This window comes from Perognathus longimembris, chromosome 3 (genome assembly GCF_023159225.1).
Source record: "Perognathus longimembris pacificus isolate PPM17 chromosome 3, ASM2315922v1, whole genome shotgun sequence".
In the NCBI taxonomy this organism is placed as follows: domain Eukaryota; kingdom Metazoa; phylum Chordata; class Mammalia; order Rodentia; family Heteromyidae; genus Perognathus; species Perognathus longimembris.
The window spans coordinates 19,685,678-19,711,886 of record NC_063163.1 but is presented as its reverse complement, the minus strand read 5'-3'; the positions used below and the strand labels follow the sequence as shown (position 1 = coordinate 19,711,886).

Below are 26,209 nucleotides of genomic sequence, written 5' to 3'. Positions count from 1 at the left end.
TTCCTTGAAAATATGCCTATCATTAGCCTAGAGTTTAATATCTATAGCTTTTTTTTCCTTTAGATTAAAATAAACACATAAGTGAAATGTTCCATGATGTGTTGGAAGAACTTTGACGAATATATATACCCACCTAACTCCATACTATTTTAAGGTAACAGTAGGGATCAGTAAAATACAGTCCTATTCTTGTTTTTGCAAATAACGTTTTATTGGGACATACCCATCCCTATTCATTTACAGTGGTAGAGTTGATTATGTGAGGTAAAACCTACAAAGTCCAAAATATTTACTCTTCTGGCTGCCTTAGTTAACTTGGGCTGTCATAACATGTACTATAGACAAACAACAGGAATTTACTTCTCAGGTATTGAGGCTCAGAAATTCAGTATCAAGATGCTAACTGATTTGGTTCCTTGCTGAGTCCTTGCTTATAGATGATGGCCACTTAAATATTTTGTCCTCATTTGCTGGAGTCCTCTTCCTCCTTCCCCTCTTCTCCTCCTCCTCCTCCTTTCCCCCCTCATGTGTGTGTGTGGGGGGATGGGGGCAGGGCCATGCATGTCTGTACTAAAACCAGAGCTTGAATTCTGGACCTTGTGATCTCAGCATTCATATTCATCTACATTTGGGCCACATCTCTGTTCTACCACTTTTCTGGTTAATTGGACATGGACTCTCTTGTACTTTTCTGCCTAGGCTGATTTTCAACCATGATTCTCCATGTTTCAGGAGCCACTGGTTTCTGGCTCTCTTACTCTTTTAAAGACGGTCCACTACAGGGACTCTACTCCTAGGTCCTTCTCTAAACCTGATACCTCCCAAATACAGTAACTTTGGGAGTTGGAGCTGCAACATAAAAATTTTGGTGAAACAAGCAGTTTTTACCATTGCTTCTTACATGTAAAACTTCCTAATACGAGACAGGGTGTTTCCAGCACCCTAGAGATTCCCCCCATGACTTTTTTTTTTTTTTTTGGCCAGTCCTGGGCCTTGGACTCAGGGCCTGAGCACTGTCCCTGGCTTCTTCCCGCTCAAGGCTAGCACTCTGCCACTTGAGCCACAGCGCCACTTCTGGCCGTTTTCTGTATATGTGGTGCTGGGGAATCGAACCTAGAGCCTCGTGTATCCGAGGCAGGCACTCTTGCCACTAGGCTATATCCCCAGCCCCCCCCCCCCCCATGACTTTTTATCAGTTTTTATCTCCCAGGTAACTGGTCTGATTTTTTTTTTTCACTTCAAATTAGTTTTGACAGTTCTAGAATAACACACGTACCCCATGAAACTTTAGTTGGCAGATGTCAGGATACCTTGGGACCTCTGTCTATTCTGAAGGAGTAGTGGTCCTTGATTGAAATGTGAAGATCTTGTTCTAGTTGAAAATTGTTTCAGGTGTGATAATGGCCCATGGTGGATATGAGTATGTTGGTTTAAGAAACAGGAAGGAAGCTGTGTGGCTGCAGCAAGGTAAAGAGAATGGCTTACAGTTGAATGGAACAAAACACAGAATAACTTGTATGCTGACTTCAACAGAATCATGAAACTCTCACTTGTAACTCCAGTTTATAATTTTTGTTTCATGAGAGCAATCAAGCCAATTACATAATTTATAAGATCCAGTGCCAAAGGAAAAGGTAGTAAGACTGGCTTAGGGTGGTGAAGTTAACCTCCTCTTCCAGTAGTCTGCTGTCCCAGATCATGGCAGGAAGCCAGCCATGCTTGGACATTCTCAATACCAGAATCAGCAACAACCAACAGGCTCTGATATGCCAACTGAAAGTGCCAATGTGTCAGTCTGGGATGGAGATGGTCAGTAGCGTGTAGCTGATTAAGAACCATTCTTGGGGAAGCAAACTATGATCTGAGGTTCTAACTCCCTGGCACATGCTCTGTCCTATTTGAGTCCTGTTTGAGTTCACTTATAAAACTCAGATTCAAAGAGTATTAAGAATTTCAAGACAGTGGACAGAAAGTATTAAACCCGAGTCTCAGCTGCCTATAATCCCTAGCACTTGGGAGGAAGCTACAAGTTCCATATCAGCCTGGGCTACATAGTGATTTTGAGGTCAGCCTAGTCTGTTTTAAGACACAGAGGTACCTTACTTAAAAAAAACACAACAAAAAACCAAAACTCAAACACCTCCCCTAACCAAACTAAACAAATGAAAACATCATCAATAAAGGGGCCCATCTGGGGTGGGATCCTCTGTGAACGCAGTGGTAACTTGCTCATAAAAAGGCCCTTATTGGGGCCAGGAGTTTGGCCTAGTGGTAGAGTACTTGCCTAGCATGCACAAAACCCTGGGTTCGATTCCTCAGTACCACATACACAGGAAAATTCAGAAGTGGCATTGTGGCTCAAGTGGTGCTGTCCTTGAGCAAAAAGAGGTCAAGGACAGTGCCCAGGCCCTGAGTTTAAGCCCCAGGACTGGCCAAAAAAAGGCCATTATAAGATCAAATAAGTAACTTATTCTGTAAAGGGCCAGGTGTAAGTAAGTATTTTAGGCTTACCAAACCATGTGATTCTATCCCAGCTACTCCTATCTGCCATTGTAGCATAACAGTATCTATGCCAAAAATGACAGTGAATGAGTATGGCTACTACATTCCAACAGCTTTGTTTCCAAATCCTAATGGATTTGACCTGCAGGCTTCAGTTCACCCATCCTAGAATAGATGTACCTTGTGTAGGCTTGTCGAACCTTTGACCCATTGAAGGATATTTTTTTTGGTAATTTATTTATTAATTAAACACAAATTTTTTGACAAGGTGTTGTGCAAAAAGGGTACAGTTACATAGTAGGGCAGTGTGTACATTTCTTGTGATATCTTACACCCTGTTTTTCTTTCCCTTCCCTAGGTCAGGTAGACATATATACAATACACAATGTACCAAGAACATATACCATAGCCACGTGGCCTATGCCCAAGAAAATTCGCCTAGGGCTTTAAATGTAATGTCAATATTAGACAGTATGTCGACAGTAGTCTTATATGAATGTACATACATAGCTTTTGAGCTATTGTATTCCACTGAGAGGTCAATTTTTGACCTTTATATGTTGAGTAGTTGTTTGGTTTTAGTTACATAATGTTGGGTCGCTGACCCAATCCTGTGGGAAGTACCATTTGACAAGCAGTTTTTGGTTTCACAGACCTGGTCTCTACTGTCTCTCCATCACCCCATCTTTTTTTTTTTTTTTTTTTTTTTGGCCAGTCCTGGGCCTTGGACTCAGGGCCTGAGCACTGTCCCTGGCTTCTTCCCGCTCAAGGCTAGCACTCTGCCACTTGAGCCACAGCGCCGCTTCTGGCCGTTTTCTGCATATGTGGTGCTGGGGAATCGAACCTAGGGCCTCCTGTATCCGAGGCAGGCACTCTTGCCACTAGGCTATATCCCCAGCCCCTCCATCACCCCATCTTAATAGTCATATATCAGGGAGATCATGCCCCTTTGTTTTCTGTGTTCTAGGCTTGTCTCGCTCAACATTATTTGTTCAAGTTCTGACCATTTCCCTGCGAATACCAATATTTCACCATTCCTAATCGCTGTGTAGTATTCCGTAGTGTATAGGTACCACAGTTTTTGGATCCATTCATTTGTGGAGGGACATCTGGGTTGTTTCCATATTTTGGCTATTGTGAATTGTGCAGCGATAAACATGGAAGTACAAATGTCTTTTTGATATCTTGGGACCTGTTGTTCAGGATAGATGCCTAGGAGTGGTATGGCTGGGTCATAGGGTAGGTCTATATTGAGCTTTTTGAGAAACCTCCATACTGTTCTCCAAAGTGGTTGTACTAGTTTGCACTCCCACCAACAACCCCCTCCAGCGTTTGTTGTTGCCTGAGTTCAGAGTATAGGCCATTCTAACTGGAGTGAGGTGGTATCTCTGGGTTGTTTTTATTTGCATTTCCTTTACTACCAGGGATGTTGAACATTTCCTCATATGTTTCTTTGCCATTTTTATCTCTTCTCTTGTGAAGTCTCTCTTTAGCTCCTTTGCCCATTTCCTAATTGGTTTATTGGGCTTGGAGGGGCTTAGTTTTTTGAGTTCTCTGTAGATGACAGATATTAGGCCTTGGTCTGTTGCTGTGCTGATAAAGATCCTTTCCCACATGGTTGGCTGTCTTTCTATTTTAGTGGCTATGTCCTTAGCTGTGCAGAAACTTTTTAATTTGTAGTAGTCCCATTTGTCGAGCCTCTCCCCTATTTGTTGTGCCCCCGGGACTCTATTCAGGAAGTTCCTTCCTGTGCCTATAAGTTCTAGCATCTTTCCTACTCTGTCGTTCAGTAGTTTCAAGGATTCAGGTCTGATATTGAGGTCCTTGATCCATTTTGAGTTGATCTTTGGTGCATGGTGATAGGCTTGGGTCTACTTTGAGTTTTCTGCATATGGCTGACCAGTTCTCCCAGCACCAGTAGTTGAAGAGGCTATGTTTATTCCATTGTATGTCTTTAGCTCCTTTGTTGAATATCAGCTGACTGTAAGAGTGTGGTTTTATTTCTGGATCTTCAGTTCTAATCCATTGGTCTTCCGGTCTTTTTATACCAATACCAGGCTGTTTTTGTTATGATGGCCCTATAATAGAGCTTGAAGTCTGGTATTGTGATACCTCCTGCACTGCTTTTTTTGCCTAGAATTGCTTTGGCTATTTTAGGTCTTTTGCTGTTCCATATGAATTTATGGATTGGTTTCTCTATTTCAGTGAAGAATGTAGCTGGGATTTTGATGGGGATTGCATTGAATTTGTATAACAATTTGGGCAATATGGCTATTTTCACTAAATTGATTCTGCCTACCCAAGAGCATGGGAGGTCTTTCCATTTCCTTGTGTTTTCTTTGATTTCCCTTATTAGATTTTTATAGTTCTCATTAAATAGGTCAGTCACGTCCTTGGTTAGGTTGATCCCTAGGTACTTTATTCTTTTTTTGGCTACTGTAAATGGAATTGTTTCCATAATTTCCTTTTCTGCTTGTACATTGCTGGTGTACAGAAAAGCTGCTGACTTTTGTGGATTGGTTTTGTATCCTGCTACTTTGCCAAAATGGTTTATTAGGTGTAGGAGTTTGGGGACTGAGTTTTTTGGGTCCTTTAGATATAAGATCATGTCGTCTGTGAATAGGGATAGCTTGATTTCTTCCTTGCCGATGTGGATCCCTTTGATGTCCTCCTCTTGCCTTATTGCTATGGCTAGGGATTCCAGCACTATGTTGAAAAGAAGTGGGGAGAGTGGGCATCCTTGTCTTGTTCCTGAGTTTAGGGGGAATGATTTAAGTTTCTCTCCATTTAATATGATGTTAGCAGTTGGTCTGTTGTATATGGCTTTTATTGTTTTGAGGAATGTTCCATCTATTCCTGTTCTCTCCAGAGCTTTTAATAAGTATGGATGTTGTATTTTGTCAAAGGCTTTTTGGGCATCAACTGAGATAACAATGTGATTCTTGATTTTAGTTCTGTTGATGTGGTGAATTACATTGATTGATTTACGGATGTTGAACCATCCTTGTGACTGAGGGATGAAGCCTACTTGGTCATGATGTATAATCTTCTTGATCAGTTTCTGGATCCTGTTAGCTAATATTTTATTGAGGAGCTTTGCTTTTGTCTGTGTTCATTAGTGATATTGGTCTGTAGTTCTCTTTTTTTGTTGGGTCTTTGCCTGGTTTGGGAATGAGTATGATATTAGTTTCATAGAATGAGTTTGGGATTTCTCCCTCTGTTTCTATTTCTCGGAAGAGTTTGAGGAGTATTGGTATTAGCTCCTCACTAAAGGTTTTATAGAATTCGTTGGTGAATCCATCTGGGCCTGGGCTTTTCTTTGTTGGGAGGCTCTTTTTTTTTTTTTTTTTTTTTTGCCAGTCCTGGGCCTTGGACTCAGGGCCTAAGCACTGTCCCTGGCTTCTTCTTGCTCAAGGCTAGCACTCTGCCACTTGAGCCACAGCGCCACTTCTGGCCATTTTCTGTATATGTGGTGCTGGGGAATCAAACCCAGGGCCTCATGTATACGAGGCAAGCACTCTTGCCACTAGGCCATATCCCCAGCCCCTGTTGGGAGGCTCTTGATTACCCCCTGTATCTCGCTGTAAGTTATTGGTTTATTTAGTTGATTTATTTCTTCTTGGTTCAGTTTGGGCAGTTTATACTTCTCTAAGAATTGATCCATTTCTGTAAAATTATTGTTTTTTAGTGAGTAGAGGTTCTGGAAATAGTTCCTTATGATTGCTTGAATATCGTGTGTACTTGTTGTAATTTTTCCGGTGGAGTCCCTGATTTTACGTATATGAGTCTCTTCTCTTCTTTTTTTGTAAGTCTTGCGTGGGGTCTGTCAATTTTATTTATTTTCTCAAAGAACCAGCTTTTAGTCTTATTTATTTGTTGAATGGTCTTTGTATTTTCAATCAGATTTATCTCTTCTTTAATCTTGGTGCTCTCTGTCCTCCTAGTCATTTTAGGTTCGATCATTTCTTGTTTCTCCAGTTGTTTCAGTTTCATCCTGAGGTTATTCACCTGCTCTGCTTCCATTCTTTTAATGTGAGTGCTGTGAAGGATATTTCTTGGAAATTATTTTTTTTATTTTATTTAGCTTGTAAGTACATCCTCAGGAATATGAAAGATTGTTTTACATTCCTTCTACCTTGTATTCAGGCATATACAGTCTTTCACTAGAATGTGAGGAATGGGATAGAGTTAAAAAATCTTTCTGTGCGTATGACAAAGGCAAGTTTCTCAACTCTGGTAGAATCTTCATTCTGTTTGAGCACTCAGACTGTTGTTGACCACCCTATGTAAAATCACCATACCCCTTCAGAGTACTTCCTATCTCAATTCCCTGTATTATGAATCTTCTGCTTATTTATTTCTGACTACCCATCGTCCTCTCCCCAGTTAAGCATCACAATGGAAAAGAAACTGATTTTTTTCACTGCTGTTTTCTTCTGTATTTAGTATATGATAACCAATCAATATTGATAAGACTTCATGGGTAAATGAATGTTGTACCTTGGGACGTTGCTTCTGTTATTCATATACATAGATAACTATATTTTATAATTTCTACTAAGATATGAACTCTAAGGTGGTGGTGGCAGTGCCTTTTGAAGTCTCCTCTTGTTTAACATATTGACAAGCTCTTTCTACATTACTTGCCTCTTCTGAATTGGTTTCTCCTAGATTGTTCCTTAAGTAATGTATGGGATTGTAATGCAATGGTCCAGCTTTGTATCCAAATTAAATAAGAAGGTGTGGATTCTGCTTTGATTTTCCTCATCTGTTTTGTATTGATTGCAATGTTGTTTTTATTCTATGCTTGATATCCTAAAATACTGCCCCATTGTATGTGTAATAATGATATATTATCTTAGAATTCTATTTGTATTCTATATGTGTAGTCCTATGGAATATGTTCCTCTGGCATCTCTTAAGTGTAAATTTACTGGCCAGAGCATTGTAATTAAGGTTGACCTGCTCACCACATAATGGTAAGGCCTCACATGTTTCATGTCTGTGTTTTCAGGCCATGTTGTTATGGTTTCTTTCAAAAGTTTAATCACTTAGCTGGAATTAAGGTGTGGGTAAAATTCTTGTTAAAGACGTGCCAAATGCAAGTTGAGAAATGCTGCAGTAGTTGAAGATTTAGCATCAGATTATTTCAAAGTTTTAACTTGCTTTTAAGATTTGTTTGAACATGAACAATTTAATAATTTAAAAGTTCAGGAATGTACTGTGCTTGTCTATGATGTTTCTCCAGAATTACATATAACATATAAAGAAATAGTGCTATTTTGACAGAGGCTTAGAGAATAAGGAATTAAGCTAGAGTACTATGTCAAAGAATTTTTTAGTGGAATGGTGGTAACTTTTTTTAAAATTTTTATTACTTTTGAGATCTTAGGATACCAGTTGAATATTGAAGAAATCCAATTGTGACATTTTCTATAGAACATTTGTGCTCATATGACTTTTTGTGTGATATCTCCCAAAAGGGAAGGATTTTAAAATAACACTTGAATTTATAGTCTTTGTAACCTTTAGAGAACAGCTCGAACACCTACCTACCTACCTACCTCATCATTGCTTAGTTTATTATTGCATTACACTCTTCTGTCATGTTTGGAGTGATAATTCTCTTACTCTCTGTCCTCTAATCATTTCCCCCACACCATGCTCTTTTGTGTTCCAACTTTTAGCTATTTTTTTTGTTTGTTTGTTTGTTTTGAGAGCTGAGGACTGAACTGAGGGCCAGGCAACTACTCTTCCACGGAGCCAAATCCTCAAACCCCACCTTCTGACTTTAAATATAATGCTCCTCCTTTTTCTTTTCTCCTTCATTTCTTCAGGACTAACATCTATTCTTTATTCATATCTATATGCATATGTTGTGTTATTTAGAAAACCTTCTCTTACTCTCTGCCTCTCCATGTCCATTGTTTAGTCTGTACTTTCAAGTTCTGTGTACTCTTAACAGTGCACTCATACCTGTTTTAGCCTTTATTTTATGGTGTTTGTTTCTCCTAAGTAGGACTAAGATCTCCCCTAACGTGGTCATTGATCTGTCTGGTTTATATTAGTAAGCCACGTTGTTCTGGGCTTCTTTATTGTAGGAACAAAATAAATACTTAAGAAATAAATGTCTTTTCTGAATGATTACAATTATATGCAAGGAGATGGGGGCTATATTTTATTATATTTACAAAATGATAAATATATTTATAGAATTCTGTGCTAGAAAAGTGATAATGTAATTTGAAACTAGCTTGAAAATGTTAGCTCATAATTAGAACATGTACTTTGCTATTAATATTTTAGGTAGATTCTAATGTTACATAATCCTTCTGATCGGTTGCTTGCATTTACAATAGTGCAACCTTGGTTAGATTATTTAGAAAGGAGAACAGGGTATTTCTAAGTATTGTGTTAGTAGGGGAGTGAATATTTTCCTCAGTTTTTGAATTTGATAGAAGACTGTGTGGTACTTTCTGTTTCAAAGTTATGCAACAAAGCTTAGAAGAGTGGAAATTTCTTAGCTTTCCCCTCTATTTCCTGTATTTAACGTTTCTCTTAGTATTTTTGTTTTATTTTCCTTTCATATTGGCATTATTTATTTTAAATACTTAACCTTTTTCTTCCCCTCCTTCTTTAAATTTGGGTGTTACTTCTGTGTCTTATTTACTTCCTATTGACTTTATATTGTGGACTTGTTGATCTGTGTGTTTTAGAGTTGTGTCTTTTTTTTGGTGAGCTAACTTTTTCTTTGAAGCATTTCCAAATGTCAGCATCTGCCATTTAGTTATGAAGCTATAGCAATAATTTAATGAGGTATTGGGAAAGGTGGATTGATAGGCCAGACAGTAAAGTTAGAGCTAAATAGAAAGAAGGTCTTGTATTTCATTGTAGTAAGGTAACTATCGTTAAAGAAGAGGTATTTAAATGTTTACAACAGAGAAATGAAGAATGCTTAAGGTGATAAAAATATGCAGAAAAGTAGTGGAAAAATATAGTGTCTTTTATTAGGGAAGTGGCAATGAAGTGGCTAGATTTCACAAAGTTGAAGGTGAGCGTGCATGCATATGTGTGTGTATGTGTAGGCACTTATGTGTGTGCATGCTCGTGTGCATCTGTATGTATTTAAATAATTATTACAAAATTCATAGAAGTCAGTTTCTGGAGAGAAGGACTGTTGCTATCTGAGAACTTTCTGTTGGAGTCATCTTGAAGAGCCTGAATTTAGAGACAGTAGAATCACAGTTTGAATCTTGACTTTCTGCCTATGCCTAGGTGTGCTATTCCAATTCTTTAAAATTTATTTAGTCATCTAAGAGAAGGTATATAATAGTCAAAACATACCTATGAAAGTAGAAACTTTGAGGGGAGGGATTGGGCTGGGAGGCGGGATGGAGGAGAATGATGAAAAGGATGACATAGGTCAAGATGCATTGTATTTATAAACTGGTTTGTTGCATAGTAACTCCTTTGTACTACTACTTAAAGATAATATAATTAAAACGTGACAAGGGCAAGATGCCTTTGTTCCTCTGATTACTTTGAATATTTATGAATAGTTAGGATAATGTTTTTACTCTGACAAACATTATACTATTAATAATAACCCATATTTTGTAATTCTCACAGTGCTATAAGAAATTGTCTCCATTTTATAATTGGTAACAGAGTCCCAGAGTCAATTATTAAGTGCTGAAGCCTGTATTTGTGTCTAGGAAACTTGATTGCAGTCTGCATACTTAACCTATGTACTTATTTCTATCCTAGCATTTATGATTGAGAGTAGAAGTGAGCATAGTTTGTGCCATAAGTTATTTCAATATCTGTATAACATTCCTTCATAATGGTTTTCAAAAGTACTTTTTAGAAAAGTACTACATAATGAAGTATTTTCAGCTCTTTTCATTAGGGTATTAGTTATTTAACTAAAACTTACATTTTGAAGCAGAACTACTTTTGAGAAAACACATTTCACGGGCTGGGAATATGGCCTAGTGGCAACAGTGCTTGCCTCCTATACATGAAGCCCTGGGTTCTGTTCCCCAGCACCACATATATAGAAAATGGCCAGAAGTGATGCTGTGGCTCAAGTGGCAGAGTGCTAGCCTTGAGCAAAAAGAAGCCAGGGATAGTGCTCAGGTCCTGAGTCCAAGCCCAGGACTGGCAAAAAAAAAAAAAAAAGCAAACACATTTCACAATTTAGACTACCAGATTTTTTCTCTCCAAAACTGTTGGAGGAAATATATACTATTATGTGTGCTGATAGAAATTTGTTGACAGTTGAAATTCCAATACCATAAAGAGCCAACTACTCATTTTTTTCTCTGGTTTCTTCAATGGCACATTGTAATATTACTTTTTTGTGTCTCTTTGGTCCACATGAATGCAGTGTTGAAATCTTAAGTGCATATTTTTTTTTTCTAGACAGTATTTTTTTATAGCTTAATTTCATAACTTCCTGTTTGAGGATATATTAGAAGCTAGATATGTGTCCAGAAAATAAGTTAGCTAAACGTAAGCTGCAGTAAAGTTATTTTTTAAAAAACAAGGTAAGGACTAAAGTCCTATCAAGGCACAATAGATTAAGAAGGCCTCACCCTGAATTATTTCATCAAGCTAATGAAACTGGTCTGCTTTGGCAGAGCTAGCTAAATTTTGTGCTCTTTTTTTTTCTTTGTCTTTTGTTTTTTAAACTTCAAAGGTTGTACAAGGGGGTTACAATTTGACATGTCCATGAAAGTGTCCAGTGCTTCCTGATCAGCCACTCCTTTCAATTATCTCACCCATCCCATCTGCCCCCCCAAACTCATTTAATGTTTTAGAAAAAAATGGTGCTAATCAGTTCTTTTTTTTTTTTCTTTTTAATTTCAGGTTAGCAGTATTCTTTTTTTTTTTTTTGCCAGTCCTGGGGCTTTAACTCAGGGCCTGAGCACTGTCCCTGGCTTCTTTTTGCTCAAGGCTAGCACTCTTATCAGGTGAGCCACAGTGCCACTTCTGGCCTTTTCTATCTATGTGGTGCTGAGGAATCAAACCTAGGGCTTCACGTATACGAGGCAAGCACTCTTGCCATTAGGCCATATTCCCAGCCCAGCAGTTTTCTTTATATTGATTAGCACTTGAAGAAATTTGACAGCATTGTCATTTTAACTTGGAAAAAAACGTATTATATAAGAAAAAGAAGTCTGTACTTTCTAAAGCAGAAAGCACTAGTCCCAGCTGGTTTTACTGCTGCGATCTACCAATTGTTTTAAGGAAAAAAGAAATCATTGCAGCTCTCTTGGTTCTTTTTCAGAGATTAGGTGATATACTTGAAAAGTCATTCTATGAGGCCAGCATTATCCTAATACCAAGGCTAGCAAAGATATTGCAAGGAAGAAAATCTATACACCAATATTTCTTGGGAATATAAATGTAAAAATCTTCAACAAAATATTAGCAAATAGAATCCAGCACAGTATGAAACTATAGCAAAGTGTGAGTTATCATAGGAAGTTCAGCATTAAAAAAGAGTCAGTTAATGCAATCTGTCACTTCAGGAAAAGCATATAATCATAAAACAGGTACAGGAAAAGCATTTGACAAAATCTAACACCCACATACAATACAGTTACTAATTTAGAAATATTAGAAGGGAAGAGCTACTAGAAACCATCAGATATTTTGTTTAGTTGTGATAAATTTTCAGCTTTTCCAGTAAGAATGAAAGTAAGACTAGGATAACCCCTGTCAGGACTTCTTTTCAGCTAGTAGTCTTAGCTGGTGCAGCATGACAACAGATGAAGTCAAAGGTACAGATTGGGAAAGAAAAGTATCCTTGTTGGCAGAGGACATGATTATGTAATCCTAAAAGAATCAATGAAAAAGCAAAAACGAAAAACCTCATGGAACTAATAGGTGATTATATCAAAACAGGAATTTTAATATCCCAAAGTCAGCCATTTCCCTGTATACTAGCAGGGAATAAGTGAAACTTAAAACATAGTACTACTTACATTAGTACCTGTCACAAATATTTAGAAACATAGTTAATAAAATATGTAAAATATATAAATGAGGAAGTTACAAAAGTTTGAAGAAAACAAAGATAAAATGGAAAGATATTTCATGTTAATGGGTAAGTAGGTCTAATATTACAATGTGCCAGTTCTTTGCACATAGGTTTGTAGATTTGATGAAGTCTCAGTCTAATCCCAGCAAGTTATTTTGTGATTGATCCTCACTTGTATGTGGAAAGGTATAAGATTCAGCCAAAAATTTGGAGACTAACAGTACCTGACTTCATGATTTACTAAAAAACAATTATAATTTAAATCGGGCCTGCCCTGGTGGCTCACACCTGTAATCCTAGCTACTTAGGTGAGATCTGAAGATGATGGTTCAAAAGCAGTTTGGGCAAGAAAGTCCATGAGACTCTTATTTCCAATAAACTATCGAAAAGCCAAAAGCAGAGCTGTGGCTCAAATGGTAGAGTACTTGAGCCTTGAGAACAAAAGCTCATGGACAGTATTGAGGCCCTGAGTTCAAGCCCCAGGACCAGCAAACAATGATAACAACAAAATTTATGACAATCTAAACAATATGATAATGGTGAAAAAAATTAGTGGAATAGAATAGAAAATCTAGACCTATATAATTGTATTCAGTTGATCTGGACAAAGGAACAAAGCAATATATTGGAGCAAAGATTGTTTTTTTTTTTTTTTAAGGAAATTATGTTAGAAGAGCTGGGCATTCAAATGGAAAATGATCTTAGACATGGACCATTGCACGCTTCATAAAAATTAGCACAGATTGGATCACAGATGTAAATGTAAAAGGATAAATGATGAAATGTTAAACAGCATAGAAAAAAAATCTCCATTAGCTTGGTTGTGGCAATAACTTTTTTTGTTGTTGTTTGTGACTGGGACTCAAACTTTGTACCTGAAGCTTTTGCTCATTGGCTGGCATTCTACAAACTGACCCATGCCTTCCCAGGCAATAACTTTTTAAGATTTAACATCAAAGGCACAATTTATGAAAGAAATGATAAGTTGGAGTTAAGTTTAAAAATATTGTTTTGAAAATTGCCAATAGAGTAAAAATTTAAACCATAGACGAGGAGAAAAGAATTGCAAAACATATCTAATAAAAGTATGCTATCGTGTGTGTGTGTGTGTCTGTGTGTGTGTGTAAAACTTCAAATTCATCAATAAGAAATGGGGGCCGTCAGGTGCAGTGGCTTATTCCTCTAATTCCAGATACTCTGCAGATTGAGGCTGGAGTTGTTAGAGGCAAGCCTGGGCAGCATAGAGAGACCTTGTTTCAAAAACAACCCAAGGATGATATTGTCCAAAAAGAAATATATTCATTACCTGACTTATGTAGCTGTAACTTTTGACATTGCAACAAAGAAGATATGTAAGCATACGAAAAATACTCCATATCATGTTACTTCCAAGTAAAAACAGCAGTGAGTTACTACTGCACACCTGTTAGAATGGCCCAAATGCAGAACACTGACAACTGAGAATGTGGAAAAAGAACTTTCGTTTGGTGCACGTTGAGATACAAAATGATACAGCCGCTTTGGAAGATAGTTTGGGTGGTTTCTTTCTGTTTATTGGTAGAAATGGGTTTTGGCATCACAGCCTTAGTCTGCTAGGTGGGCACTCTTACTATTGAGCCACTCTTCCAGCTCTATTTTTTGCTAGTTATTTTTGAGACAGAGTCTTGCTTCCTGACTGTGTACCTGGGCCCTATACACCTATGTTAGCTAAGGATAACATGCATGCACATCGAATCCAGCTCTTAACTTTTCTGCTGCAGCTGGCTTCAAACCATGATTCTCCTAGCTTCAGCTTCCCAAGTAGTTAGGATTATAGGTATGAACCACTGGTGCCTGACTTTAGTGTGTGTGTGTGTGTGTGTGTGTGTGTGTGTGTGTGTGTGTGTGTGTCTGTCTGTCTGTCTTCATACATGGCAGTCATGGGGCTTGAACTCAGGGCCCAGGTACTGTCCTGAGCCTTTTCTTTCTCTAGTGCTCTACCATTTGAGCCACAGCTCCACTTCTGGCCTTTTTGGTGCTTAATTAGAGATGAGTCTTACAGACTTCTGCCCAGGCTAGCTCCAAACTTTGACCCTTAGATCTCAGCCTCCTGAGGAGCTAGTATTACAGGCATGAACCACTGGTTCTGGGCTAATTTGGTGGTTTCTTTTTTTTTTTTTTTTTTGCCTGTCTTTGGGCTTGAACTCAGGGCCTGAGCACTGTCCCTGGCTTCTTTTTGCTCTAGCGCTATGCCACTTGAGCCATAGCACCACTTCCAGCTTTTTCTTTATATGTGGTGCTGAGGAATTGAACCTAGGGCTTCATGTATACGAGGCAAGCACTTTATTTACCACTAGGCCATATTCCCAGCCCTGGTGGTTTCTTTTTTTTTTCTTTTATTCTTTTTTCAAATTTTTATTATCAAACTTACGTACAGAGAGGTTACAGTTTCATACTGTTAGGCATTGGATACATTTCTTGTACTGTTTGTTACCTAGTCCCTCATACCCCCCCTCCCCCCTGGTGGTTTTCTTAAAATCAGCTTTCCTTTTTACTATACAGTCCAGCAGTTTCTCCATGGTATTAATTTTAAGAAATTGAATATTCATGGTTTATGTTAAAACATCCACCTGTTTATAGCATCTCTGTTTATAAATTCCCAAACTGAAGCAACCAAGATGACCTTTAATAGGTGAATTCAGAACTCAAAAGTTGAGCTACCCAGACATCAAAACACTTAGAGAAAATAAAAATTTGTATTACTAAGGGAACAAAGCCAATTTGACAACTTTATATATTATATAATTCCAGGTTTATACAAGGTAAAGCTGTTCTGGAATGTTAAAACTATGAAGACAGTAAAAAGGCCCATGGATGCTATTATGTGTTAGTGGGAAGGAGGGATAAATACGGGAAGCACAGAAGAATTTTAGGGCAGGGAAGCTGCTCTGCAGCTTACTGTGGAGGTGGATAGATGTCATTATACATTTGTCAAAAGCCATCAAATTAATCTCTGAGAGTGAACTGTACTTCACTCTGTAGTTAACTATGGGCTTTGAATAGTAACAATGTAGGTTTATCAGATACAAATAAATGTACCATAGGTAGAAGCTGTTGATAATGGGTTAGGTTTTGCATGTGTGGGGTTACATGGAAAGTCTCTGTACCTTAAGCTGACTTTGCTGTGAACATAAATCTAAAAAATAAAGTTTTTTTAATAATGAAATCTTTTAATATTTTAAATGAAATATTAAAATCAAATACAAATTGCAACTGCATTGTATTCCTCCCACCCCAAAAAATAAAGTTTTAATTATTAAAATTAATGATATACTGAATCAGTATAGAGGTGGATGATTTCTAACTTCCATAAAAAGACAAAGAGTGGGTAAGTGAGTGGTTGTCTGTGTTTGTCTTCTGATGTAGGAGCCAAGTTTTGGGAGTTGGTGCTTTTGCTTGTAACACTGATGGACAATTTCTCTATTTTCATTTTTTTTTTTCTTTTGCCAGTCCTGGGCCTTGGACTCAGGGCCTGAGCACTGTCCCTGGCTTCTTTGTGCTCAAGGCTAGCACTCTGCCACTTGAGCCGAAGCGCCACTTCTGGCCATTTTCTGTATATGTGGTGCTGGGGAATTGAACCGAGGGCTTCATGTATACGAGGCAAGCGCTCTTGCCCCCAATTTCTCTATTTGCTATAGTGGTGTCTTGGAACTTGTTGCTTTCTGAGGAATCAACAATAATTGTTATGTCTTAGTAACTGATGTCATTGTATTTAGTTTTGCCTGAGCGTTCTGTTAGTAGCTTTTTGTATGTTTTCTGAAGGAAAAATGAAACTTTTAATGAGACATGAATGTGTTGTGGCTCAAGTGGTCAGTCAGCCTTGAGCAAAAAAGCCAATCAAGATCGTGTATCCCTCAGTTTAAGCCCAAATGCTACATACAAAAATAAATTTAAAGACAGGCTTTTTTGGCTCATGCCTGTAATCCTAGCTCCTCAGAAAGCCAAGATCCTGAGGATTGTAGTTTGAAGTCGTTTGTACTGTGCCAGGTAAATTTGTGAGACTCTTATCTCCAATTAAACACACAGGCAATGCCAGATGTGGAGCTACGACTCCAGTGGTAGAATGCTAGCCTTGAGCAAAAAACAAAAGCTCAAGGTCAGCAGCCAGGCCCTGAGTTTCAGCCTCCTACCGGCATAAAAAAGATCCCCCAAGCCCCAAACCCTTTATTTGAAGAAAGTTGATGTTTCAAATGTAGTTCTTGTTAATTGAATATGTTAATATTTGAATATGTTAATATTTTATTATGTTAATATGTTTATAATATGTTAATATGCTAATTCTTATTTTCCTTTATTGATATGCAGCGCTAGTCATACCATATTAGTATTTTTCCTTAGAATTTCTTGTTTTTAGGAACTCCAAGCTCCAAATATTGATGAGATTGGATTTGTACCGATATTAGTGTTGTTATTGAATGGCTGATGATAATTGACTGACTGAAAATGCATGAATGCTAGAATGAAAACAAAGCTCAAACAGGTTAGTAATTCTAAGTTATCCTGCTGGTAGTAGGACTATATCTTAAATTTAGATCTCTTGGCACCAAGTCATGGTTAGTTTGGTTGTTGTTGTTTTTTTTGTATACTTATTTAGCAACTACCTGATACTTTAAAAGAACAAGATATCAAATAGGATAGAACAGCATGCTAATTTTTAAAATGACAAATGAATTCTATTAAGAGTAACATTAGCAATATTACATAGTTGTTTTAATGATCTTCCAAATGAAACTTAAACCAAACAACCAGTTACACACCATTTAGCTGTATCCAGTTCCTATGTGTGAGAGGCAGTATCCATTTTGTTAATTCAGTTGCTGCTGTGTCTTTAAATTAGCCAGAGGAGAATAAGGACCCTACAGAAAAAACACAATGAATGGTCAAAGGTAGGAGGAACACCAGAAAGGGACTCATTGTCTGGAAGTTTGGACTATGGTCAAGTGGGTTGAATAGATGGGAGATTTAGCTAGGCTGAGGATTGAAAATAAACTTTTGAACTTAACTATCAAAAGGGCATCATTTTTTAACACTAGTTCAAAGCCCGTTAATGGATTAGGGAGGAAATGAGAATTAGAAGTTCAGAGAATAGACATATTTTCGCTCGGTTTTATTTTTTCAGCATATTTGAAAGAAGGAAGAGATAGAAATGGTTCAAAAAGCAGGGGAAAGTATTTTTAGGTGGGGGCAGGTTTTTTCTTCTTAAAAATATGCAATGAATAAATTATACATATGGGTACAAAGAAGTTTCCACTGTTAAAAATGAAGGAAGGATATAATTTAAATGAAAGATCTTCTGGCAGGCCGGATCTTCTTGGTATATTTGTCTGGCATTTGGGAGTGAGGAATATGAGGTAGGATGGATGCCATAATGCTAAGTTTAGAGCTGCAGATGAGAGCCGTGGAATAAGCTCCCCCTCACCCCTCCCGCCCCCCAGTAAGAAGCAAAGATTTTGTCTCCAAGTTCTGTGGTTAGAAGTAGATAGAGGAAGAAAGGATAATGGCAGAATTAAAACACGTGTCATGGTGACCACTAATTGTGACAGCCTTGCTAGAATTGGAAGCTGAAATGGTGACATCAATCTACATAGTTGTGTGATTTGTTTCTTGCCTCCAGAGGAAGGCAACAGGCTTACCCCAGCTTATTTCTTGATGGGGTATTTGTGGCTGTGGATAAGAGGACTAGGGAATTGGGATGCTGGTGAGTCTCATTCAGGCTATTCATTTTATTGCCTAGGCTATAGAGGATAGAAGGCAGTGAAAGGAACAGACTTAGTTTAAGAAAAGGAGAAAGGTAAAAACCTGGAAAATGTTATCAGAATTCAAGGTGTTTAAATTTAACATTTTTTAGAAGCATGTCTAAATGATAACTTGGTCAAGAAGTCTGCCAAGGGAATAGAGAACTGAAGCAATCACTGATTGCTTAATTCCAGATTCCATTACTTGATGTTGTCTTTTTTAAGATTAAGAAAATATTAGGTGGGAATGTGGTGGAAGAGCTGGCCTACAAGTCTTTTACTAGGGGTTATTTGGACTCTTGTGAGTACTACTGACAAGAACAGGATGAAAAAGGTCTGACAGATTGGATGGATATAGCATGAACTCAAAAAGTGATTTTGATATGAAATTGCAATATCCTAAACAACTTTTTTCATCTTATTTCTAGATAAGGAATAGGAGTGAGAGGAATACTTTTCCTACTTGAAAGGGATAGAGTGCCATCTAGGGAATGATGGATTCCCAACCATTTTTTTAAAGCAGAGACTCCATTTTATAAAGTGGCTGAGTATGCGGAAGAGTTAATGATCTTAAAGGGTTTCTAGAGATAAGAGTGGAAATTTGTAGGAAACGAATTGTGTTTAAAATTAATGTATTGATTGTTACATGCTGTATTGTTACCCACTTTAAAAAGGACTTCATTTTAACATAATTTTAGACTCAGAAATGTATGATTAAAGACCCTCCGGAGTTCCTGTGTACTTCACCCAAGCGGTAACATTTTACATTTTGCTCTTATCTCTTTATATGTATATAGGCAAATACACATTCATTCCCGAAACAATGAAAGTAACTGGTAAGATGTCCCTTTGCATCTAAGTATTTGGGTATTTTTGCCTAAAAACTCTTATACAGCTATCCTATGATTATCCAAATGTACAACACCAACCTTGTTGTAAATAACCACTTTTCCACTATAGAGATTTTTGTTTTGAATTAGAACCTAATTTATGATTAAACAGTATGATTAATTATCCAGGCAGACTCTTTATTTTTTTGTTTTTGTTTTTGCCAGACCTGGGGCTTGAACTCAGGGCCTGAGCACTGCCCCTGGCTTCTTTTTGCTCAAGGCTAACACTGTACCACTTGAGCCACAGTGCTAACTTCTGGCTTTTTCTGTATATGTGGTGCTGAGACTTGAACCCAGGCCTTCATGCATGCTAGACTCTACCGCTAGGCCACACTCCCAGCCCCACAACTCCTACTTTTATAGATCTTTAGTTTAGCTTGGAGAACATTGTAAATGAATGACTACATTTAAAAAATGCTATTGTGATAACTGCTCTGAGAAACAGCTAAGGCTCAGATCATGTGACACAGACTTACTCTGGGGTGACAATAAAAGGCTTTCCTGAGAATTTGCCTATAAGCTGAATGCTGAACAATATATCAAATGAGCGGGCCTTGAAAAAAGGTCAAATCCAGAGCTCTTTTTTTGTGTGTGACTTTTTTTTGGGATGTCATAAAAAAGTGACGGGGTGGGGGGGTGGGGAAAAGGGGGATTAAAGAATGGATGTCCAATCTGAAGCTCAGAAGGCTCTAAGTTGGCAATAAAGGTATCTTCATGAAGTGCTGGTTCAATCAATTTCTATTAAAAAATCTCTTCCCTTTTTAAGCATCCATCTTCAAAAATAGTTTCTTATTTGCATTGTTTAGATACATTTTTGTTTGAGTACAGTTCCAGCCTGTACTGGAGAAGTCCTCACTGTAAACTGACCACAAATCTCTGTTATGGGGTCCATGGATCTATAGTCAATGAGTCACTCAGATTAAAATTAAAAAAAGATTTTACTGCAGTTCGGGATCTCAAGATGCAGTCCCCAGCCATCTCAGAAGGCTGTTTATATACCCAAAAACTACAGGAATTTTCCCTTTAGCTTAACTATAGCTTTAACTACAGGGGCTTGTTACTTCCAACATGGCCTTGTTACTTGTAAGAGGTATCAGTCACAACAGGTCAGGGCATCTTGATCATCACGACCATCTAACAGCTAGGTGGCAAAACAGGATGGAACTCTGGGGTGTGTGGGGGTGTTACAGGTGTGATCAATACCTAGCAAAAACAAGTTTAAAGCAAGTTAGGTGAATACAATCTACATAACTTTACATCAGAGGCCAGCTTCCGAAAAGTTTTACATTGAACAATATAGAACACTAAGAGTTGTACATGGAACACTACACTATTAGCAACAGAACACTATTTGTTGTTGAAAGCTAGCATAGGAATAGATTTATCTTCATCACTTCAGTCACCACTGAGGAGGAGTGACCATGAGAGGTATTGGGAGGAGGTAGGACTTCTGAGTGTTTTGTAGGGTGTGACTAGAAGAGGGGGTTGGTTTCATTATTCTGTAACTAGAGCTAAACTGCCTCAGTAATTGTTTTTGTCTTTTGAGAAAGCATTTTATCACAGGACATAGTGCATATCTTGATATTTTGGCTTCTGAGACATGGCAAACCAGAGATTAGAGGTTTCATACTGCATTTTGATTTTTATTAAAGATTTGGGTTTAGTGGGAAAAGTATTTGGAAAAGAAACCTGAATTTGAGGGAAAAAAGCTATTTTTTTTTGCTTAATGGGTATACATAGGCGAAAAACTGCAATTAAGCTTTTTTTGGTGGAAAGTCTAGGTCTGAAACAGAGCGGCATGGTTCAGTGAGAACCCTCTGAGTTTCTGGTTTTGATTGAGGATTTCTTAGCACCTGTGTTGCCTAACGCCTTGCACAGATGAGGTGAGCTCACTCTTGTGTAATTAATAAACAGCTTGACTCTGTTCTTTGATTATATTGCAATTCCAATCTGTTTTCTTCTCTAAATTAGGTATTAAATAAGGCAATGTTGGATGATAGGTTTTTACTATCAAGATCTTAAAAATTAGAAGACTTGATCACCTACTCCCTAATACCTTCTGGAGACGACAATTACATAATATATAGTTAGATCATTTAATTACCAAACTTGAACAACTCCTCTTCCTTCTCTTCCCTGTCCTCCCCCACCTCCTCCTCCTTTCTCTCTCTCTCTCTTTTTGGTACTGGTCCTCCTGATTCTTGATCCTAGCTAGCTAGGATTACAATTGTGTGCCACCAGTGCCAGGCTAAGCTTGAACACTTTTGAGAGTGAAAGAGATGAGATATATGCTAAACTGGATGAGTCCCTGAAAAGTAGGCATAAAGTAGAAATATCTTTGGGAAAACATGGAATTGTCCTAGTTTATACTGTAGCCTTAGCAGATCACCATCCAAGGCTAGTGCCACGTGGTATCTTTAATAAGAATTAAGAACTCAGGTAAACTTAATCTCATCGCACCTGCTAGCTCTCACTTACTATGCTTTCCTCTGTTACTAAGTACATAATTTGGCAGCACACAAAATACATCAGGTCTTTGGATACTGCTTCTTCTGAAAACTTAAAAAAGTGAATATGTTTTTTCTTCTGCAAGGTCATAGTTTTTCTTTTCTTTTTTTCCATAGATTTTCTTTTGTAGTAACAAATGATGCCCAAACCTGAAAGTAATGAATTAGAGGTTGGGGGTAAGACCATTCTCCTGCTGCCAGATGCAGGTGACTGTGATGTATCCATATCATTTTATAGCACATCTCCGCCATCTCTTCGTGGTGCTATGTGCTAGGAAACCTTCTGCCTTCACAAAAGCAAAGCATCTGATGCTGCATTTATATTTCACCACCTAATAATAGATTAAGAGTTGTTCTGTAGGAGACAAGCCCATTTGAAGCAACAGTACTTCATTTACTAGAAGTCTGGACTTCAGTTAGTTTATTATAATGTGTATAGTTTCCTAGCCATTAAATACATATACATTTGATATATATACATTTGTAGAAAGAGTATACTCAATGTACTTTTGTAGAGAGTAGCTACTTTTAGTGCAGCCCTAATCTTTAAAAAAAAATTGTTTCATTTAGTATGTATCTCTTCACACCTTCTCTTGCTTTATTAAAGAGAAATGGTAGCTTTCATGTGCCACACTATATTACCCACATGTTTTCTAGGGGTTCATGAGTGTGGATAAGGCCCAAGAAGTCAGGTCAGCATTGTTTACAAGTTGCTCCCCACTGGACTCCTGTTTTCTGGTTTTTCTGTTTAGGTAATTGCTAAAGAATATAAAATAAAACCTTGGAAAGAAATGGTTTCCAAATTGACATTTTCTAACTTGATAAACATACTTTGATTTGAGTCCTTGTATAGATTTATTTAAAAGGTAGTCACAGTAGGTTGGTATATACAAGCAATTTCATTGCCTGCAAAGATGTAAAATTGCAGCATTGTACTTAAATTGGAAGTTACATGCATTCATGGATAGCTTGTTGACTGAGTTACTTGGTTTTACTGTTGATGCATAGCAAATCTTTCTGTATATCATAACCTTATAAAAAATAAAACTAGGTGTTAGGCAAGTCAGTCAAAATAATCTAGGATATGTTTTTGTAATGTTGCAGAGTTTTATTCCTGAGTCATATGTGAAAGTGCCGGTAGTTATTCTTTTTGTTATAATTAAGTAAACTTGACAGCTTTCAAAAATGGCTTAGTCATTGAGGAGAGCAGATCTGTATACCATATTTAATGTGGTAAGGAATATATTACCCAAGAGTAGTGAAAGCATAGGTCTCAGCCATCTCAGAGGACCATGCGGAGATAATCACAGACAGGAGAAGTAGGTTCATAAGGAGGTTTATTAGTGGGGCACAGTTCCCACAGGAGAGGGAGAGCTACATGGCGTCTGCACCTTATCCAGGTGGCAGCTTCTCTCTGGGGGTAAAGGGGAAGTAGGTAGGTAGTGAGTAGGAGTGGCTCATTAGGTATGGGTGGACCTGGGGGCTAGTGGGAGGAGCTGAGGACCTGAGGCTAGGGAAATGCTGACTAGTAGAACTGAAGAGCTATTTTGTTATAATCTTTTCCTTCGAGTATTTGAATTTCAAAGCGGCAGTTACAGAGTTCAGGGTGGGGGCAGGGCTACAGGGAGCTAGGGTTTCTACATCCCCACCCTGCTTTGAGGAATTCAGCACGCCCATTACCTGGGGGTGAGTGGGACTCCACCTCCAAGAGTTTTTGGAATCTTGATGGAACCAAGATGGCGCTTGTTAAAACCAATTCTATTGTCCACCACGTGGTCAATGCTAGAGTAAATTTAGGATTTAGCCAACAATGAGCAGAATTTAACAGAATCTCCAATCTTAACAAATATCAGTAACAAGAACAGAAAACCTTCCTTTGTGTCCTTCAGAGCAGATGTTAAACATCGGTACCTTTGGAAACTAGTACCAGCCAATCCTATATCACAGGAAGGAAGGCAGGCAGAGTTGAGAGAGAAAGAGACAGAGAGAGAGAGAGAGAGAGAGAGAGAGAGAATTCCATCTGCCCGAGCACTCATAAAAGTTAATGTAAGTCCTGTAAAATATCAGGGGTCCAGTGTCCCATGAAGTTCCAAATTTGGGGTCATGAGGCTTAAGATTGGGCTCAACTTGAGCAGCTTTCCTGAAGCATTTTAGACTGTCCCCCACCCTTGATGAGTGACCAGGAGAGCTGAACTAGAGATACCCACCAGCATCCCAGTGGGGCTCTGTTCAGTTGACTCCAAGATGGAGTCGACTGTGAGGGAATAAACAGCTAATTGGAGCTGTCACCCGCAGTTGCTGATTCCCTTGATCTAGCCTGGTGACTTATGGTCCCTGGGAGTGGGCCTTGGAACTTGGCACCAAGATTTTGGTGAGGCCTGGTAGCCTAGGCCCTGTGACCTTACGGAATCCAAGCCCTGGTTAATGGTCACTCACCCTGGTTGGAGGTTCAACTCTGTTGTCGTGGTGGATAGAAGTAGAGCACTTGGTCAGGAGAAAGTTACCTCAGTGCTCCTCTGGGTGGGCTTAGGACAGCAGAATAGGTCCCGGGGGCAGCTTGGACCCACCAGAAATGGGGGAGCAAATCCACCGGGGAACCTATCCCAGGTTTCGGTACCAATGAAAGGATATGTCCCAGCCATCCCAGGGGACCATGCAGAGATAGTCATGGTCAAGAGAAGAAGGTTCATAAGGAGGTTTATTAGTGGGGCCATATCTCCCACGGGAGAGGGAGCAACATCGCACCTGCACCTTATCCAGGTAGCAGCTTCTTTCTGGGGCTAAAGGGGAAGTAGGTATGTCTTAATAGCGAGTAGGAGTGGCTCATTAGGTGTGGGTGGATCTGGGGGCTAATGGGAGAAGCTGAGGACCTGAGGCCAGAGAACATATCTAACATTTGGGGCTTTAATACCAGGTATGGAAAAATGATACATGTTTTTCCTTTTTAACAGCTTTGTGGTTACTTAGTTTAATTGAAACTTCCAAGTAAATATCTGTACTAACCTTTGTCTTATGTTGCTGATGTAACATTTTGTTCTAAAGTCTAGTAAGGTAAAGATGACTGGTCTTAGAGGATTCCCTTGGGTAGGTTATAAGGGGACAGCATAGGCAAGGCTCTGAGCTGCAGCTATAAGATGTTGCCAGTCAAGAGGTAGTAATTTAGAGCCTGCTTGGAAAAGTGCTACAAGTAACTATAAAGCACATACAAAATTCACATTGTGATTACTTGAACCAAGAATTTAGAGGGTGATTAATTTTATTATTCAAACTCTTGCTGTGATGTGTGTGCAGTGTCTTAATGTGAGAAATTATTTTAGGTATATTTGTGATGGTTCTATTGAAAGTGATACATTTATCTTTTAATTTTCAAAATGCTTTTGTAGTATCACATACTAAAGCATATTAAATCAGCATTGTAATAAATTACCTCCTACTTGACTTTGCTTATGTTGTTTTTATATTTTAGAGACATTAGTGGCTACTTACTGGACTGCTAGAGACTACTTTGTAATTTGTTTCTACCTCATGAATTAGAGTTGGAGACATGTATTTATTAAATGCCTTCTCTGTGCTAGTGGCTATGTCATGTTATCCAAATACTGTTTTACAACTCTTTGAAGATTCTGGCTGTACTCAGAACCTGTAGGTGAATTCTGAGACACAGAAAGCCAACTTTACCCAGGTTCCTCAGGGGTAGGGAGAAGGGGACTTGCATGCTCTTCTTTCTGAAATCAGGAATCCATGGTAGTTTTGCTACATCACAACATTCAAAATGCAGTTTGTACTAGTAATGTGATGCATTTCTTTGGAGGACGTTTTTAACATTGTATTTCTTAAGGGAATGAACGAATGAAAAGTAATAGTGAAAACAGTAGTTTCTTTTCAAACTGAGATTCTAGTTTAAAAGTCTCTTAAAATGTTTTAATAAGTAATAAGTTTTAATATGTTAAGGATAAATTATAGTCTCTCTTTGATGCACCACTTTATGATATTGATGCCATTGACTTACTTCATATTAGTTTGCATGTAGTTATCAACTACTGAATAGTGATCATTTCAAAGGTCATCATAAATGCATAATTTCTGACTTTAGCTTTCCTGGCTGTTGTGATATTTGGGAAGTTATGTTAAGTCTGTGCTTCAGTGGTTCCCCACCATCACTTCTGTTTAGTCACTGGGGATAAACAGAATCTCATACATTTATTGTGAGGATTCCGTAAGTTGAGTGGTTAAAAATTTTAATATATTATTCTTACTGACTGAACTATTGATAAATTACTTTGGATGAAGAACTTTTTTAGGATATAGACTGACTCATTTTACATATTTCTATACTTTGGAAAGCTTAAGAATATTGTGCATTTTTAGATTGTTTCAACATTATTCTATTTCCAATTATAGATTCAAGTGTAATAGAGATGGTATTGTGCTTGGGCTCACAGGATATTTGCCTTTCTTTGCAGTACAAATGTAGTATTTGCACAATGA

The 26,209-nt window shown here is 38.1% G+C and overlaps 1 protein-coding gene across 1 annotated transcript in view; it reads left to right on the top strand.

Moving 5' to 3' along the window:
* Ndfip2 (Nedd4 family interacting protein 2) overlaps window positions 1–26,209 on the top strand; it is a 59,106-nt gene that overhangs the window by 8,792 nt on the left and 24,105 nt on the right. The gene's annotated exons all lie outside the window — the stretch shown is intronic.